A 12,373-nucleotide genomic window follows, 5' to 3' on the forward strand; every position below is an offset into this window, starting at 1 on the left:
TGACCTGTCTTTCGGACCACAGATCAACAGGGTGACGGGCATTTGCTTCAGCATTCTAAAAACTCTGCGGAAGGTCCTAATTCTCCTTCCTACGGCCGCCCGCAGAACACTGGTGCACGCCCTTGTCACCTCACGCCTAGACTTTGGCAACCTACTTTATTTGGGAGCTACCTGTAAAGCGATAAATCGACTTCAGGTGCTACAGAATGCTGCAGCCCGCCTTATCTTAAACCTCCCTAAAAGATCGAACTCCAAGGCCGCCCTCCAGTCACTCCATTGGCTGCCGGTGAGGAGCAGAGCTGAATTTAAGTCCCTCTGCACCTGCCACCGTATCCTCGCTAAGAAGGCGCCAGCACCACTCCAGAACCTCATTACAAGGTATGTACCAACTCGTGCATTGCGCTCCTCGCAAGGAGGCTTGCTTAAGGTCCCTAGGGTGAAAAAGGCCCGTATGGGAGGTAGATCCTTCCGATACCTGGCAGCAAAAAGCTGGAATAATTTACCTCTCAACCTCCGACTGGACCCCTCCGAATCTAGTTTCCGGAGGAAATTAAAAACTTACCTCTTCTCAAAATAGTGGGCTCCTCCCCTACTTCTCTTTCAGAGTGCTTCAGTTCAGCGCGGGGACACGCATTCTGCGTAACCAGGCACTCTATAAATGCCCCTTAATAATAATAATATCCCAATCACATTAGCTTGCTCAGAAAAGACAGTATTTCAAGGCAAGAAATCTGGCCATATATTAAACAAAGAGCTTCATGGAGACTGAGTGGTGTGGGCGAGTTCTCAGTGAAATTCCCCAATAAAGAGGGATTAAAAATAACTACACCAATCAATGCTCAATCTACAAAAAACAAAGGGCAGCTGAATGACAGATTTGAATATTTGTTCCCACCCCACGTCTCTTTCTTACATTAGCCAACATTTTCTGTCTCTCTATTTTAGTCTTCCAACTTCCTTTTCATCAAGAAATTCTCCATTTGTCATTGCTTTTCTTCCTGTCTCTTTGTTTTCTCCTTTTCTTCTTTTCTCTCTTTTCCTCTGAGTCAGTCACCAAATGTGATCGTTACCACACCCTCTTTCCTAATGCTCCAGTGCAAGGGGTCTACTGATTCTTTTCGAGAATACTGATGATTTGTAAACCATGGCATAATGAGTGATGCTGTATTCCTAGCACAGGTCAGCACTGCTAGCAATCTAAAAAATACTGAGGCAGATTTACAAGCCCCGTGCACCACTTTTGCGCCGCTGTTGCGTCACTTTTGTGACGTAGCGCCGGCGCAAAACTAGCGCCATGCTGCGACAGATTTACAACGTGACGCATCTAGGGAGATGCGTCACGTTGTAAAGCCATGCACCACTTTAAACCTGTGTCAGGTTTAAAGTATGCAGGGTGGGCGTTACGTCGGAAAAAGCCTCGGAAAAGTGACGCAGGGAAATCTACAAGATTTCACGCAGTCACTTCTCCGACGCTGGTGCGTCAAAACCCTGCGCCTGCTTGAAGCAGGCGTAAGGCATGACGCACCATGTTAGGGATAGGGCAGGTTGGAACAGTGCTGGAGTTGCGTTGCGCTTGCGACACAACTTCCGCACTGTGCCAACCTTACGCTGGCAGATGCGTCACGCATCTGCTTGTCCTTGCCCCACGATGCACCGCATTGTAAATGCAGCGCATCTGCGATGGCGCAAGGGCAAACTTGCGTGACGCATCTTCCCTGGCGCATCCCTGCTGATTTGCTGGGATGCGCCAGGGAACGTAAATCTGCCCCATCGGGGCAGATTTACAAGCCCCTTGCGCTTCTTTTACGCCGCCGTTGCGTCACTTTTGTGACGCAGCGACGGCGCAAAACCAGCGCTATGCTGCGGGGTATTTACAACGTGATGCGTCACGTTGTAAAGCCCTGCGCCAGAAGTAGGCGTTCCTGTGCAGGGGGGGGCGTTCCGTCGCAGGAACGCCTCCTAAAAGTGGCTGAGTGAAATCTACAAGGTTTCACTCAGTCACTTTTGAGCCCATGCTGCGTCAAAACCCTGCGCCTGCTTGAAGCAGGCTTAAGGATTGACGCAGCATTGTGAAGATAGGGCCCCCCAGAGCATTGCTGGAGCTGCGTCGCGCTTGCGACGCAACTCCAGCAATGCGCCACTTTTACGGCACAGATGCGTCACGCATCTGTGCCGTTTTTGCCCCATGGTGCCCCGCATTATAAATGCGGCGCATCCATGGTGGCGGAGCTGTGGCGCACAATAACTGGCGCATCCCTGCTGATATGCAGGGATGCGCCAGTTATTGTAAATATGCCCCACTGTCTTTACCACTTTCGATCATGTCAGAGCGGCTTCAAGTGTCTGCTTGCTGTTGTGTATTATTAGATAAACCAGTTCAGCCACTCCACATATTTATATCGTACATTACCAAACCATGCTTAAGTAGTATGGTATCAGATGAAACATTCTGGTTGCAAAAAAATTTGGGCCCAGTCTCTTTTGCGAACCAACCTATGTACTAAAAGGTCTGTTTAAAAATAAGGAATTGTGGATTGGAGAACGTATTAATAAAAATTAGGTTGGTCGCAAATTGTGCCTCATTCTGAATAGTCACAGCCACAGATGTTGTGACCTGCTTTGATTTTTTTCTTTTCAAACTGCTAAATTTCCATAAATTAGATGAGTTTTTAAAAAAGGGGGGTTTTGTATGTTTCTTAAAAGGGAAAGTTGCCACTGGACCCCTTGAGCACTGCTTGCGCCCCTTGAACTAGCACCCCAATTTCCAAAGAAGAACAGGTTTAAAGGGGGGGCACTCTGCCATTTCATAAATGAGTTAAAATTCCAATTTGCGTCAGCTGTCAACTTAAACTGCCCTCAGCAAGCTACGCGCCTCCCAGCATTTTTGTGGAACCTGTGGAGCAGGCCTTACGGCAGGCCCCACGAGGAGTCTCGGTCATCCAGCCACCTGTGTTTTTTGTGTTTTGGACCGTTTCCTGACCAGAGACACCACAGACTCCGTGGCCCTCCAACAACCCCCGTGGTTCAGCATCCAGCCATCCGGCAGCCCGCAGTCTCTGTCTTGGACCGTCACTTTTGTTTGCACCCGGATCCACAGCATGACTTGAGGCAGGTAAGACGACCAAGCACAGCTGAGTGCAGTGGCAATAGTTACCATTTTCAAGAGGAAGCTCGGGGCTCTCAGCCGAAGCAGCCCAGCCAGGTCTGGGTGCGGCTTGCAGCTCCCTAGAGAGATCCTGCTCAGCCCCCCCGCCCCCCCCCCCCCTTGGCCTTCCAGCTCCTGCTCTTACCCTTTAGCCCTAGCCTGCAGTCTCTGCCTGTATCTGCCTGCCTACAAGTCTACATGGAACAGGACCCATAGGAGCTCCATCATTTCTTTTTTATTCCACAGGAGCAAGAAAGAAGGCCCCATCACCTGGTTTCTAAAAATATTCGGGCCGCAGGGGGTATCTAGGAACGCAGGAACCAGCCTGAGGCAGGTGCACAGTGCAGGAATTTACAGTGGGTACCATAGTTGCACCCTTGGCCCACAACCGCAGGCCGCGGAGAAGCCCTCAAAGTCACTTTCTGACAGGCTTTCCATGTTGGAAAGCACGACATGGAAAGCCTGTTGGAAACCGACATCCTAATCCCGACGGCAGAAACGCAATCCATAAGGGACTGTGTGGTGGTTCCGACTGGCCAGCGAGCTTCTTGAGCCCATTGGAAACCAGCTTGACCTGCTGGTTTGGAATCTGGCTGCTCTTATTATAATACTGCGGTTGGAAAGCATTGTTTTCGTCCAATAAGGGACCCCTTTCTTCCCAAATCTATGCTGACAACAAATCGGACACGCATGCACCATGGCGCAAGCGTGCCAGCATTGGAGCATGGCTGCCAGCGCAAGGAGAGAGCAGAATTGTGCCTTTTCTTTGTGGATATGGCTCAGTTCTGATCTCTCCTGTTCATGCAACTTGACTTGCTGCATTGCACTTTGTGAACGCTTTGTAAATCTGACCCACTATGGGCCATATGTATCAAAGGGTTTTACCCATTCTGAAAGGACGAAAACAATACTTTAAGGCATTTTCTTCTTTGTATGAGTTTTGTAGAAGGAAACAATGATAAAACATGAAAAGCATTTCTCTTTGTTATGCTTGACTTATGGGGCACAGGATTTTGGGGGAAATCCCTTTCTACAATTCTTTGCATATAGGAACTTGCAGCAAAACCCAAGGGCTTGGGTGGGAAGGTTCACGCACCACCCATAGAATGACCCCTTGTTGCAAAGTAATGCAAGGCAGCACATTGGGCCGAATTTCGTTACTTTGTGTTACAATCCTACACACACGATTTGTGTTGTAGTGTAATCCCACCAGTAGACTTTGTGTCAGGTTCGCCAGCCAGACACAACTCTTTGCAAATCAGGGCCAGTTTGTTTTGTTGTTACATGATAGCAACAGAAGACATTTGCATTCCCTCTTTCTACATAAAGATGTGCAAAGTACAAAATACCACTATCCAAATGTTTATGATTTTTCTCTCTGAGGCTGACACTTTATCAACCTGCCTGGAGGGAAAATGAAAAGATGCAAATGCTTTTGCATAGGTTTTGAAACAGGTCAGAAACTGCAGAGCGTTTCTGCACAATTTGGAATGCAGTGATGCCGCTAATATATGCATTAAATTCAGGTTCTCATTGGCATAGCTCCAATGGTACATAAAGGAACCATTAAAATTAGAGGTTGTAGGAATAAATTAGATCTCAGTCTGTTTTATTTTTTCACTTATTTAAAGGTGTTCCGTTACATTCTTTCAGACAATGCCATATGTTCTGCATAAGGTCTTGTTTGACAGGCACTTCATCTTGATAAGAAATCCCTTTTCTTTTACAGAAACAAAGAAAAAGTCTCAAAGAAGGAATTAAAACAATTGCTTTAAACAAACGCAATATTCATCTTAATGGGTGGTTTCTCAAAAACTAATTTATAGCTCAAAAAGATTGTCCTTTTTTAAGTATTGTATATCTTAAGACATGCAAAACAAAAACATGCTAAACATATACATATAATTATATATCTATACATTTATTTTTATTTACATAAACACATTTTAAAGTAACATTATAGTTAGACTTTAGAAATAATATTAAAACTTTTGTTTTGAAATAAAAACAAAAAAACTGAAATTCATCAGTTATAGTTTACTGAGCTGCTTATGACCTCACATATCACTCATAACATGTTAAGTGACATCACTGAGGACATCTCAAATGACACCACTGCCAGGCCCTGTGTCAACCACCTGAGGGCTGCCAATGCCCTGTTGCTGGTCCAGCCCCCACCGACACAAACCACACATTAAAAAAAATATTTAGTTATTTTTTTAACTTTCCTGCATTGCCTCCGTGGGACAAACCGGGGGCAACTCTGGGTTCCACAGGAATGCCGTGAGACCTGAGACATGATTTTGTTTTTATTAGCCCCCCAGGGATGTTTCCTCTGGACCCACTTGCAAGGGGCCTAGTGAAGTTACCCCTACCTCTTGTCCCTTATTTTTTTTTAAAACGTAAAACATAAGGACAGAATCCCCTCGTCCTAAAATGGCAGCCACTGCATTTCTGTTGATGTTGCAGCCAGCAAATGTGATTGCTGGCTACCACAGCACCCATTCTGGTGCTGCAATACAGAAAGGGCAGATAGTATCACGGCCAATCAGAAAGTGCTGTTGTTTTAATTTACGATACCTCGGGAGAACTGTGATAGTCCAGAGGGAACAACAGTCCCGATAGCACTATATTTTGATTCCTAGTAAAGATCTAGCTTTCTGCCAAATTTAGTGGAACGGTTTTTATCCCTGTTTTTTCTGGATCGCTTCCCAAAATTCCTCTAGGAAATATAATGGAAAAATGTGTTTTCACTTTATGTGGCAGACATAGCTATATGTGGTCCCTGGGGCGATAAAAGTTGAAATCCATTTCTTTGTTACTACAATAGTTGTATTATTTAGTAATTTATTTTGGTATATTGGCATAGGCAATGTCTGCCACAAAGTTGGAAGTAGGATAATAGGCAATACCACTTGGGTTACATCACAACTGGACTCCACTATAGCACTACCCAGCCACTAATATTCTTGGTATAAGCTTCTGTTAGTGACTTATTCATGATCTCCGGAAAGGGTGTGAGTGGTGAAGTTTAGCATTTACTACTCACATACTCCATACGTGTTTTCTCCTGCGGGACATACAATGTTGCACAGATTAATTCTTCAGCAGTTCTGTCATCTGTCATATGTGCAAGGCCAGTTTTTCAGATTTTTTTTCAAATTTTGTTTATTATTCTCATTTAGTATGTCAGGACAAGTTTAAAAAAATATATATTGGAATTTACATTATTCAAATTTGCAGATTGCCTGACTAATTATCATTGCTGTGAATATTCACATAGTAGTTCTTTCATATTGATTAGTGGACAATAATTTAATGGGTGTTTGGGCAAAAGAAATGTATATTGTAAATGTATAGATTGTATTTTGAATACTGTACTTATATTTATTGTTATGAACTAATTCCTCAATGTCTATGATTAGGCACCACACTAACTCTTCAAAGTCTATGATTGTGATTTGTTATTTATTTTCGAGAGGTGGTGGGTGACAATCACCTTGACAAAGGCTCACCTCTGAGCTAAACCGTGTCAGACCACTGTTGTTTTGACAATAAATGGCAGCATTCTAATGTTTAAAAACCAAAACACCTCTGAACATCACCAGTTATAGCTTACAGAGTTTACTATAACCAGCTTCCCCGCCATGCACAACTTATGACCTCACGTAATATTTTAATCATCACATGCTAAATGACATATTTGATTGCATCTCATGACATCTCAAATGTGTATATGTGTCTACAAAAATGTTTCTATTTTCAAATTAAAGGGCCGTGAAGCGATTGAGAAGATGGGTAGGTTGAATAAACATATGTGGAAAGCGGGTGCTGTTCTTATGCAGACGTCTCTCTTTCTCATTTTTTAGCCCCATTAAAAATACTTTAAGCATCAATTTAAATAAAATCCCCGGCTTCCCTCTCCTTTTTAACCTCTGTTTAATGCTTGCAATAGCATCTCAATGCTCATTTTCTTCAGCATCCTCTTCAAGAAAGGCTTTAAATTCAACGCCTCCTATGCCAGCAAAATGCTATTCAGGATTGCCTTACTTTTGACTTGAAAGGTAGGGGGCATATTTATCATTACTGACGCAAAAGAGCATTGCATCAGAAAAATATGGTCTGTGTTGTGTGCATTTCCCTGCACCATGGATGCACTGTATTTATGGTACGGCGCCCTATTGCACAAGGAAAAAACATGTGGAAGTGATTCCGACACAATGGTTTTGGGAATGGTGCAAAGTGCCATAACCCAAGTACTCCCTAAGTGGTGCAAAGTTGATTTGTGTGTCCTAAAGCCCTTCTATGTACTGATTATCATCATTGCATCACGCAGGAGTGCTGTGTGTTGTTGGAGTGCTTGTAAAAGTGATTCAATCTACAAAGCAATACCCCTCAATACAGAGAAGCATGGAAGGAGCCTCAGGGAGCCAGGAGGATAACAACCTCAATCCAGAAGACTTGTGGTCATCCCTGGGCAATAGGAAGAGGAAGTCTAACTTTAATGAGGAGGAGAACTGGATATTAATAAGTCAAGTGGCAAAACATGAGCATCTTCTATGTATCTTCGTAAAGTTGCCATTGAGGAGGAAGGATGCCATTTGGCAATCCATATTGGAGAAAATGAACTGTGTTGCACAAACAAAAAGAACCATCCTGGAGTGTGAGTGAGTACAAGAAGTGGTGGCACAACTTCAAATGCAGGAGTGAAGAAAACCTTAAGGAATCCGTGGGGACTGGAGGAGGATATGATGTGCAGGAGGAGTTGGATCCATTGGAGGAGCAGGTGCCATCGCTTATTCCAACAGAGTTGGCAGCTAGAGTGGAGGGGCAGGACAGTGCTGAAGTAGAGGACCAGCAAGCACTAGAGAGTGAGTCAAAACTAGAGTCCATATATTAGCAACTGTCACTTTGCTGTGCTGCACTGCGTAAAATGGAAAAGGCAGGAATGCCCCACATGTTTACTCATCCTTCATATAACTCTCCTTCCTTGAGCAGTACAAATTGTACAAGCCCAGTCCAGCCCTGCCAAATATTTTCCAGGTCCATGTCAAGGTATTTCCTTTGAATAATGGTACTTTGAGTGTAAATTATCCCTCCACAAAACATTATAACAAGTTGCAGAATACAAAGTAGAAAACCTGGACTGGAGCAGCACAAAATGCATGGACCCTGAAAACCTTGCAGATATGCCAGTGCCAATGCAGGCCCCTTGCACAATCATGAAATTGTGATTGTATTGGGGCTAGATAGCCAAAAGTGTACTGCAATGTAAATTCAGTTAATGTGGCTTTGTTGAGGGTCAATGTGTCACCCAAGAGGCTCTCCAGGTGCTGTGTAGGTGTATGCACTGCTAGTAGTATCACGCAAAGAGTCAGGTGTACATTTCGCAGTACAAATCCATATTTGACACAGCTGAGCTGGGGAGCCGCTTCGTTGGAGTGCAGAGCAGCGGGACTGAACTACGTGTCCCAGGGGGCTTGGTGTGCCTCACCTGTTTCCACTTGCCCCTCGGCGCCTACATAGTGCCTCGCCGCTCCCGCTGGCGCGGGAGCCACTTCGTTGGAGTGCAGAGCAGCGGGACTGAACTACGTGTCCCAGGGGGCTTGGTGTGCCTCACCTGTTTCCACTTGCCCCTCGGCGCCTACATAGCGCCTCACCGCTCCCGCTCGCGCTGGAGCCGCTTCGTTGGAGTGCAGAGCAGCGGGACTGAACTACGTGTCCCAGGGGGCTTAGTGTGCCTCACCTGTTTCCACTTGCCCCTCGGCGCCTACATAGCGCCTCACCGCTCCCGCTGGCGCGGGAGCCGCTTCATTGGAGTGCAGAGCAGCGGGACTGAACTACGTGTCCCAGGGGGCTTGGTGTGCCTCACCTGTTTCCACTTGCCCCTCGGCGCCTACATAGCACATCATCACCCCCGCAGCGCGGACGTGCGCCGGGCGAAGCCCGGGCCAAGGGCGGGCCCGTTTAAGCCTGTTCAAGACTGGTTAAGGACGGGATGGACCACCTCCCTAACACCCAATGTAAGGTGCAAGGTGAGGGTTACCGTTACACAGATATACTCTAGTGTGCATACTTAAATCACCCGGATAACCTTCGATCATCAGAATCTGTTGCAGAAGAGGTTATAAACTGTCCACTATGGCTACTGTTACTGCAACATCCTTAAGAGACAATAGTGTGACACGTGTTAGTGCAGGCGGGTCAATGATGGGCACTTTGGATAACTTCCTTATACGGGTGTCGACAGCTTTGGCTAAAGATATTGAATTGACGGAAAAAAGGCTATCCCTAGATACTGTGTTTGACAAACGGTCATCTATGGGAAGCCTGGCAGGGATCAAATCTCCAGTTTCTATCGAAGCTGATCCAGATGACACATTATGTTCCCTGGATGAAGTTACTAGTAGCCCACTTGTTTCTACAAAAGACCTTGTCGTGGCTGCGGACCAACAGCTTATTGTTATTTCGGGGAAGAATAATAAAAACACCACCCAGAAACCTCTGACTTCTCCTATTATTAAAACTAGATCTGCGCTAATAGCCAAAAAGGGTATGATGAACCAAACTAAGGGTATGTCTATGGAAAGTAGATGTTCGGGCGATGAAATTTTAATACAATCAAAACCCAAGGGTAGAAAAAGGAAGGTGGGGAAAGATCGAGTAACCAAAGAAAGTGTTATAAATAAAGATTCCCCTGGTCCATCTTGTTTAGCAAGTAAAGAAATAACCCCCAAGATAGGTGTTGAGAGAAATTTCCCAGAGGACCTGGGTACCCCGTTTTGGAAAAACTTGGAAGATATGCTTAAAAAGATGATTTATCCATTTCACGGAAGACTGGACCGTATTGAGTCTAGATTGACATGTCTTGAACTTTCGTTAGCATCAGTTCAGAAGACGATGGGTAATCGGAGTAGTGGCTCAACCAGCAAACAGACAATATTAATACCACAATGCCAAAATGCTGAGGGTAACACCCAAAATGGATCGCCAACTAGGAATACTACCTCTGTTGTAAATATGTCTGAGACTACTTGTACTACTATCCCACTGGCTAATGCTGCTAAGGTTAGACAACATGAGCAGGGAGCCAAGGATAAAAGTGTGGGGATAAGTAAATTGGTATCTAATGTGGGCGTTATACCAACTAAACCCTTAGAGTATGTGATTCCAAACCTACCCACTGTGGAACTCCCTCCTGAATCTGTCCCCTATGTAGTTATATTGGCAGGGGTACCATCATTAGGGCCGGGCAAGAGGGAGACACATGCAGAGCTAAAAAATAAGTGCATATTTTGGCTTAATGCGAATAGGCCATTGCCCGCGTATAGCAGGGCCGAGATTCTGTCTGTAAGAAGAGTAAATTGGGTAGGCAGAAGTGTAAAGACAGTAGGGGGGGACTGTGTGATTGTCAACTTTAGAGATAGGAGATGTGTTGAACATATTTGTAGTTGGCCACGAATAGACCCCAGATCACGGATCCAATCACTTTCCCTAACCTATTTTTATGCTCCTGTGCAAGATCTATGTAGAGAAATGCCCCCATGGAATGATCGATCTAGTTACACGATCACACGGAATTTAAGTCTATATAATAGGTTCTCAGTTTTGTCAGGTTTGGAGGAGTGCGACTGACAGCAAATGGAGGCGGGGGGGAGTCCTCAAGTTTTAGTAGTACAAAAAGTCTGCTTGAGATAAATCTAATGGAAGGCGAAGGACAAATGATTGATGGTACAGGAATAGCTGAGGGAGGGGCAAGTTCTAGGGTAAATATTAGTATTAGCACAATTTCACGACCAGGTGCTAATTGCTCCCCCCACCCTTGCTCACATAGGGCAGCTAATTCATTGATCCCGGCTAAGTTTAAGAAGCTTTACTTTAGCACTATTATAACTAGGGATGCCCTAAATGAGGAATCCCAAACCATAGTTGAATATCTGATGACACACCCTAGTTCTACTTTAGGCCGGAACGTACCAATTAAGGAACCACAAACTATAGCTGCGCATACGATGTTGTACCCGAGTCCTACTGTGGTTAGGACTGTAATGAAAGAGGGTACACAGATTACAGCTAGCCCGACTTCATTGGTATCGTGGAATCTAGCTGGTATTGGGACTAAGGTTGCTTCACCATGTTGGCTAGCATTCATTAATAATTTTGATATCTGTCTCTTTCAAGAGACCTGGTCTGTTGAACCAGTCTTTAATCTAGGTTATCTGAATGTTTATGTCCCTGCAGTGCGAGGACAAAGGGGACGCCCAAAGGGAGGATTGACAGTTTGGGTCAAACAGCATTTAAGTTGTAGTATTCAATTACTTTCATCTGGGCACTGCGATATTATCGCTGTTAGGCTTAATATGTTGGGTGACCTAAAAATCGTTATTATTAATGTGTATGCTTGAGGAGGGAAAAAAACAGAGGTATTTACGGCTTTAGAATTCCTGATTGAATCTTTGCCAGATGGGGTTTTGCCCTTAATCGCGGGTGATTTTAATACAACTTTCGAACCGCTTGGTATGGGAAATGTTAATATGTTGGAAGAGGAGGATATTAGATGGGGTGTGCCTGAACTGGAGGCTAGGCCATCAGTTAAATGGACAGAGGCCGCGTTGTATTTAAATGGGCTCTGTTTAGGTAACCAATTAAGGGCTGCAAACGGGCGGACATCTTCTGATAGGAAGCGAGCAAAAACATACGACAATGGGATAAGGTCAAGTAATATCGACTATATACTCGTCCATTTGAAGCTCTGGCATACCTTGGTGGACATGGAAGTTAGGACTCGTGTTGAGAGCGATCATAACCCACTTGTAGCATCATTCAGGCTAGGCCAGGAGGGAATAGTTAATTTAAGTGAAGATTTACTCGTCCCTCAGACTATTTTATCAAATGATGAACGTCATCTTAAGTGGTGCAAATTGAGCAAACAAGCTGACATATTAAGTGCTATTAAAGATCAGCTTTATAAGGTATTAGAAAAGTTGGGAGCTGGTGCATGTCCTGGGATGAAGGTTTGCCCATTTGAGGATGATCATAATGATCTGTTTATTAATATCAAAGAACATTTTTGTAAATCTGGCACTGCTAAGATAATGGCGAGTAAAAAACCAGAGAGGTGGTATAATAAATCCTGCCGGGAAGCTCGGGCTGGCTTGAGCTTAGCACTAAAAATAAGGAATTTGGGGCGTGCTGCAAGGTACGCTGAGTAATATTCTGGCAGTGGTG

Source organism: Triturus cristatus, chromosome 5_2, assembly GCF_964204655.1.
Source record: "Triturus cristatus chromosome 5_2, aTriCri1.1, whole genome shotgun sequence".
NCBI lineage: Eukaryota > Metazoa > Chordata > Amphibia > Caudata > Salamandridae > Triturus > Triturus cristatus.